This window comes from Pinus tabuliformis, chromosome 7 (genome assembly GCF_031772625.1).
Source record: "Pinus tabuliformis cultivar Carrire ecotype Pingquan chromosome 7, CPIR1, whole genome shotgun sequence".
NCBI lineage: Eukaryota > Viridiplantae > Streptophyta > Pinopsida > Pinales > Pinaceae > Pinus > Pinus tabuliformis.
In genome coordinates, this window is record NC_142293.1 from 293,231,743 (window position 1) to 293,240,098 (window position 8,356).

Below are 8,356 nucleotides of genomic sequence, written 5' to 3' on the forward strand. Positions count from 1 at the left end.
AGAAAACATATTGGAAGTTTAAGACTTTTGCTCGACACATGTTGACAGTATCCAATCTCTTTGAACTTAAAGAAGTGCATATTTTATGTACCCTTCAGCATATTGTTGGGACATATTGTTTTCAAGCAAGGACTAATGGTGGACCCTGCTATGATCGTTATCATTGTGAATTTTCCTCTGCCTAAGAGAGTAAGACAACTTCGTACTACTTTGAGACATACTGGGTATTATAGGAAATTCATCAAGGGGTATGCACAAATCACTGTGCCTATGGAGAAATTGTTAAATAAAGATGTAACTTTTCAGTGGAATAAAGAATGTCAGAAGAGATTCAGAATATTGAAAGAAAAAATGTTAGATGCACCTATATTAGTGTTTCCTAATTGAAATAAGGAATTCCATGTCCATGTGGATGCATCTTTTATAGCTTTAGGAGTAGTATTAGCACAACCTGGTGTTATAGATCCATTTGGGCACATCAATCCCATAATCCAGATCAGTGTTTTAGGGATCATCAAACCCTAATTTTAGTTGCTACATGCCCTAAACAAGTCACCCTTTTGAATGCCTCCTTCCTAGACAGTTTCATGACTTGAAGACATCGTGAGATGACCTCTAAAGGGACCAACGCAGGTAGGCCCATGTAAGGGTGTGCTGCAGAGTAGTTGAGTCCATGCCAGGGTGCTCTGCAGAGCACTTAGGCCCTCTTTCACCTGCGCTGAGTGAGATTGAGCAAAATTCACATAGGGTTTGGGGAATATTATTATCCCTTGGAGTCATCTAGAAGTTTCCCTCACTTATCAACTCCTATGAGCTCGAAAATGGATGAGGAATGATGCCCATTCGATACCCCCATTTATGACATAACCTCCTTCATCCTCCTATAAATTGAACACTCATATAAGTGATAAGGGGCCGGAATATGTTAAATTTTAAGGAGATAATGTTGCTATGAGAATTGACTTTGAGACAAGTATTTTTATGCTACAAGTTTGTCATGCTTTTGATGTGATGTGGATGGGATCCAAGCTGGAGGAGTGACTTCGAATCAAACTTGATGGTTGTAATTCCTTCTTCTATTCAATAAAGTATTTGAACCTTTTTCCCATATGATTATCTTGTTATATGATGCTTATATGTGTGAATGTATCTGATTCAATTTACTTGTATTCAATAGATATTTTTCTTTGATTGGTTCTTTGTCTTCTGTTGATGTTTACAGGTACTTCTCAAGTGTGTTAAGTATGGGAAGGAGCGACATGATCGATACAAAGGAGACAAGAGGAAAGTGGAACTACAAGTAGGTATTCTCATATTCTTTGTCTTATCTATTGCTTATAGGAAAAGGCTAAAGTGCTTTAAACTGTTGTTCTAGATATGGCTACTTATCTAGGGAATTAGTATTTACCCGTAGATACCAAATTCTCCAAAACAAATTGGCAACTCTGCTGGTGTTTTAGGGAAAACTAGTGTCGATTCGAACCACTAGTCCCACTAAGATGGGTAGCTATCTTAGAAACAAACAATGAAATCTTTTCAAGAGTTCCTTTAAGCGTGATAGATGGAAGAGAAGAAAAGAGGACTAACCTGGATCTTCTGCTTTGATCCTAGCTTGATTTCTCCTTTCCTTGATAGAATTTCCACTCCTCTCCTACTTGTCCCACTTCAAAGAGTACCTGTAGAGTCAAAGTAACAACAAACTATCAAAGAATCTCTATCTAAAACATCATAAACAATGCGGAATCAGAAACACATTAACCATACAATTGCATTCATAAACAATAAGATTCACAAATACAAGATCATATGGAGGAAAACTCAAAGAACTTTACTAATAATAATGTAAGAGAGGATTAAAACCCAGCTGTCTGATCCAACATCATCCTCCCAGTTGTAGAATCCCTCTTCACCTCATGAATAAGCAAATCACCCAACAATGCAATGTCTCTTCTCAACAAACCAACAACACTTCCTTACAAAATACAAAATTCCAGCCTCTAGATCTCTCAGATGAGGGATCCATTTATAGATGCGTTGCAAGGGTGTGAGTCAGCTTTGGGTTTTTGATTAGTGTCATTCCACTGATAGTTCTTGGTTCCACTTGGGGATTTCATGATCTCTTACTCATCCCTGGGCGAATTCAGAGAGGCAAGTGTCATAGGAGAAGTTTCTGGAAGATTCCATGATCATCCACCTTGCAAATTGTCTCTGCCATTTGTCAATTCTCGCTCATCGCACCCCACAGAAGGCCATTTGAGTATGCATCGCACCTGGCCAGTTAGGCAGTTAGTATGCATCGCACCTTGCCCATGGAGTAGTTTGTATGGTCCAGTTTTAGCAAATTATGAGTAGTTTTTCAGGTGGAACTTTTAGGAAATGATGTAATCAGTTGACCATGATCCTTTAGGGTGTGAAACAACACTTTTAGGGAATTAAGGAGCCCTTATTTTATGGACATATGAGTTTGGGGTCGCAGTGCCCAAATATGTCTATAACCGCTGCCCCCTAAAGCATGAGGTTGTAAATCTTCTGATGTCGGATGAAATGCTTTATTCATGAGGATACAAGGTATTCAAATTGGAAGGTGACCTGTATAAGATACAATACAATACATCATCACATTATTTTCATGATCTAGTTGAGGTGGGCATTCCCATGGTCAACTTTATAAATTCATTTTCATGTACATAGGACAGACAATCGTTTGCTACTGTAGACTTGTGATTCTTCGCATGAAGAGTCATCTTACCTGGCTTAGATGACCATCTGTGCAACTTCTGTGTATAATTGATGTCTTTATTTTCCTGAATATATCGCAGCCTAGATGGATGAAACTAGATCCAGGGTCTTCAAAACTTGTCCAATCTTCACCCGACGTACAAGTCGATCCATGTGAAAAGATGTTCTGAAGTCAAACATGGAAAGACATCGCCTGATTACCAGCCAATGATGTAAGCTGTTAATAGACACGAGAGGAGTCACCGATAATGATGATGATCCTCAAGGTACTACAGTACAATTCACGTGGTGTGAATATATGAGTTGATGTCGAACACCACGCAAATTCTTTCAGTCGAAGGTCATTGATTTAAACCTGTCGCTGGAAGTGAGAAACTTTCCATTGAGGCATGCAAGCTTCAAAGTACTGAAAGGGTTGTTTCTAAGTCAACTTCTTGGATAATGAGATGATGTCAACAAGAAATGACCTGTTGTAGGAGGGCCTTGATGTATCCCACATCTACGACGTGAAATGAAGCAAATGATTTTTTGTGGAGGTGAAAACGATCTGATGATATGAGGTTCAGGAATGGCGGTCATGAAAAATGAAGCGTGGATGTAATGTAGTGGATGAGGCGTTTGTTGGATGGTGAATTCTCTGAATGACTTCTCTTGAACATATTGGCGACACTGATATGGACTGGTAGTGTTAACCCCATGGATGGCACATCGGACCAATGGTGACAGTGAACAGAAACCAAACCCAACTCAATCACGGTGATGGAGTGAAAGTGTCATGTTCAAAAGCGACTTGCTACCAATAGAGTTCTTCAAGTTTTCTTCCCATTTTTCCCTAGTCATTGCTGACCAGTACCTCTTTATTTTTGACAAGCTTGAGGAGGATAACATATGCTTGGTCTATAATTTTCCCTTCTGGAAAAATTTTCGCTTTGTGCTTAGTGAGCCTAGCGTTAGTGAGACTCGTTCTTGTCTGGGTGGACAAGTTTGTCGCTATTGTTTTAATGAGTTTAACGACAAAGATAACTCGGTCCTTTTCATGTTTAGAGAGTTTGAAAATGGATGAAAAGGAGACTCCAACAGTCCTTTTTCGTGGCATAATCCCTTAAGTCCGAAAAAGTGTAAAATAATACGAAAGGGATGACTTTTCGATAGTTTTAACGAGCCGACAAAGACAAGCGCTTGATATTTTTGTTTAATAATCCCTCAAGTCCAAAAAGATTAAAATATATGAGAGGGATAGCATTCCCCTTACTTTAATGAGCTGGGAAGGCTAATAGCTTGACAATCTTTTTATATTTAACGAGTCTAAAAAGAGTTTAAAAGAGGCTCTTTTTTGAGGAACGAGTGATATTTCTGGGTAGCAGCTGATTCCAGGTAAGTTTGGAACTTCTCAAAACATGGCAGTGTGAAGAGGGTGAAAATCAGAATCACTCGTCGCAGATGTTCCTCAAAAGGGTAAACAATCAAGTGGAAGTGTATGGTCAACCGAATGAAATGGAGGTGACGGAAGGAACACAACCAAAGTTCACAAAGGGCAGATAGCAAAGTGATCACAAAGGTTATTTACCAAAGGCGGGTTTATTTTTTAATGAGCTTGAACCTTGTGCCAACATGTGCTCAGTGCAGGTTGATTTTTTAACGAGCTTGAACCTTGCGGGAACATTGCTCTTACCAGTCTTTTGATAATGTCTCTTGGTAGATTTATTTTTTAATGAGCTTGATCACTACTATAACATGTGCTCATGACCTTTTTATGTAAGCTAGAAATGACCGAGCTACGAGGTTAAAGGGTTAAGAACCTACAAACTAAGAAAATCAAAGGTCACTTTTCACTTGCATGCCCCTAGGTCTTTCAGTAAAAGGAGAGTTTCTAGGTTACCAAATGGAAGTTCCTATAAAGTTAGACAGGATTGTTTCTGTCGACCAAGAAAAACTCTTCCTTTGCTTTGCCCATTGAAATGGATGAAGGCGATTGCTATGAGCCCCAATCACATAACGTACGAAGATGAATGCTGCAAGCTTCACAATTGTACAAAGGAAATAATTGCGTCAGACTGATCACATAACCTATACGGGAATGTTATTTGATCCAAGTATTATGACCTTTCAAGAAAATATCTCTTTTCCTCTGGGTTCGCCTATCGCAGCAGACTAGGGTGCATGCCCCCTAATCTTCATCACACTCATCGAACTACTCACGGTAATTAGGTGGATGGGATGAAGATGGAAGAGACATTGTTGATGCGAAGAGACCATTTAAGGATGATGGTTGATTTATAGCTGTGTTTGAACCAGGAAATGAAAGTTGGTCGACAAGTTGCACCAGTCTGCCTTCATGTGGAAAACACATCACTCGAAAGAATTTGGAAACAATGGCTTCCATGCTATATATATAATCACGTCCAATGAGTAGATTGTAATCTAGTGGCCCTTAGACTACCATCACGTTCAAATACACGGTTTTCTTTCTCAAATTTATCGGTAATTTTGGAAGGATCCCTAATGGTTGACTAGTTCCTTTGTTGAAGCCCAACAAATTTTGATTTTTAGGCAAAAGCGTTAGCGAACCAAGCACTTTCCAAGAAGTTGAGGAAAGGATACTCATCGAAGCCCCTTCGTCTATGATTGTGCTAGACACAATCATTTTGTAAACTTGTACTATGATTCAGAATGGTACATTAGATGGAAGGTGAGGTTTTTTTAGTTGATTCCAATCAAAGAAAACGACTAGACTACTCGGAGGAGGTACCGAATAAATGTTTGGATAAGTTTCATGAACTGGGGGGGTCTCTTCTTGTTGTGAAGGAATGGGTGGATTGCCCCCAAGTTCATTAGACTCTATATCGACAAAAAGAATTTGAATGGATCCTCTTTGGAAACTATATCATCTGAAGGTGGATTTTCTGAAGGCAAGACTGGGTTGACTGCCATCTCGACTAGTTGACTTTGATCCGGTATGGACTCAGAAGGTTCACTTTCAATGGTAGGTGATTCGATCGACAATTGAGTTATGTTAATCGGGTTTTCAACTAGCGAAGGACTTGGTAAGAGTTTCTTGTATCTAGGTGGAAGTTGCTGCGGTGAAGCAGGACGGTTATCCAAAATTCTTTTGGCTTTGTCCAGAAAAGGACAACGATGAAGAGTATGATCACCTTCACATAACCTACATGGAACTCTAACTTTTCCTTTTTGTTTGTTGACTTCGTTCTCACTAGTTGATGGTGTGCTGTCAACCTGACTGTCAGGGGTTGATGACACCAAATGGTGCAACTAGGGAGACCATTCCCTCAAGATCCGCACGATGCAAGGGCAATCTCGATGGTAATGTCTCCCCTTGCAAATTGCGCATGGAGTTTTTGGTTTGGAAACTTTAGTGTGTGGATTCCAGACGATGCTTTGGTGTTCCCTTGTTTAGCTGGCTTCTTCTTCTTCTCCTTCCCTTTCTTTTTCTTCTCAGCTACTTGGTTTTTAGTGTCACTAGTTTCACCAAGCGAAGGGGAAGAAGGGGAAGGAGAAACAAACGAAGTAGAAGGTGAAGGGGTAACTTTAGTATCAACTGGTTGCTGATTAGCTTGTTGAAGAATTGCAGTGTTTTGAACGACAGAGGTTGAGAAAATCCATACTGGCAGGACGATTGTGATTCCTGGAAGGGACAATGTAGCCATATATGGAGAACCAATATCTCCCGAAGAGGAGAAAGGACTAGTATTCCCTCCAAGGGGGATTCCTTGATTGGTAGACTCCATTATCTCAACCTCAGATCAACGTAGGAACAAGGATGTTATTCCATTTAAAATAAATTTTAAGACACTTTGACGCAACTTGCTTTTTCAATTTTTAAGAGTCGAGAAAAAGCTAAAGGTGACTCTAGTCACCTTCGATTTTTAATGAGCCTGAAGTGACAAGTGCTCATATGGACCTTTTCTTTTAAGGAGTCGAAAAGGAACGAAAGTGACTGCTCTAGAAGTCTAGACAGAGGGTTTACCAAATCGATCGTAAAACTGCAAAATACACCTTGGTGATAAATGATAGAGAAATTACCAAGGACTTATGTACAACAGTCAATCTTCTCGAATGTTGTGTTCAGTGCATTACGATCGATAGGGTAGCAGACACGACTTCCTAAGGATAAAGGATATCAGCCTATTGTGGTCTCCCAATATATACTCGACGGTACGGGGAGCACAAGTCTGTACTAGCACTTGTCGTATCAAAGAGGAGGAATCACCCAACCTTCGATGAAAACGATAGTTACCAGGTTTTACGACGCCGGAACATGTCTCTAGCCTAGACTTCTAGATGTGTTGCGTTAGATTCCAAAGCGTTTTTATGTTCATTGAGGTTTATTTTAGAGTTGATCTTGCTTAGAAGTTTGTCTTTCAAGGTTCACCACATGATGTAGATGTGAAATTCCTAAATATGCAATCTAAAATGATAAACAGTCGTTTATGTTCTTTTAGCAATGAAAATCCTAGCTACAAAGGAAATAAGATAATGATTTTCTTTCAGCAGAGCATAGAGCACACACTAAATGCACTTTCCTAAATCAAATTTCACAAGCAGTCAAAATGCAGATGCACATGCATGTATTTGTTTTCCGCTTCCTTAATGTGTGAATGACAAAAAGAAAGCTAGGTATAGATCTGAACTATTTTCTTTCAAAGCGATAGTACTAACAATTGTTCTTTTCAAAACGAAAGACTAAGACGACACTTTTCGATTTTGAATTGAAAACTGTTTTTGACACTTGAAATACTAATAATTTCAAAATCAAGTACAATCAACTATCTAGAAGAGGAAGACTTTACGACACTCTTCTTTTGATTCAGAATGACAATTACGACACTTGCATCAAAAACGACAGTTCGATTAGGCTACTTTCGACAAAGGAAGATTGCAAATGATTGACAAATACACAAAAACATTTACAATTCCTAACTGATGGAGGCTAAAATAATGTGAAGGAAGATGGTCATAGTAAGAAGGTATTGATCATGAACAACAAAACTACTGAATAAAGCTGAAAATAGAGAGAAAAAAACCAAAATTTAGAGAAGAAAAACAGTTCACTCAATCATCGCACCTGCAACACAGGGAAATAGGGATGCATCTCACCTGTAACACACGGGAGGTGCGATGCATCCAGGTTTCATAGTTACAGATAGTGCGATGGGCCAGGGAGCGAAACTGAGCTTGGTTTTTGCTCAAAACTTGCAGCTAAGTTTAGTGATTTAGGCTGAGTAATGATGGACAATAAACACAAAGCATAAGGGTAGGATCTGATGAGGTTCTAAGCTACCACAAGGGCACTTAGGATGCTTTGTAAGTCAGATGTTTAGTTCATAAACCAACTTGGAGATTGACTGAAGCAGTGTTTATCTACTTTGCAATTGCATAGCAAAGGCGTTTCGAAGGCTAGCTAGATAACTTCATGCTTCGTCTGTAATTTATAAAGGAAACAATAAACAAACAAAACAAACTATTCGTTCCCCAACGGAGTCGCCATTTTGTTTCAGGGAAAACTAGTGTTGATTTGAACTGCTAGTCCCACTAAGACGGGTAGCTATCTTAGAAACAAACAATGAAAGCTTTTCAAGAGTTCCTTTAAGTGTGATAG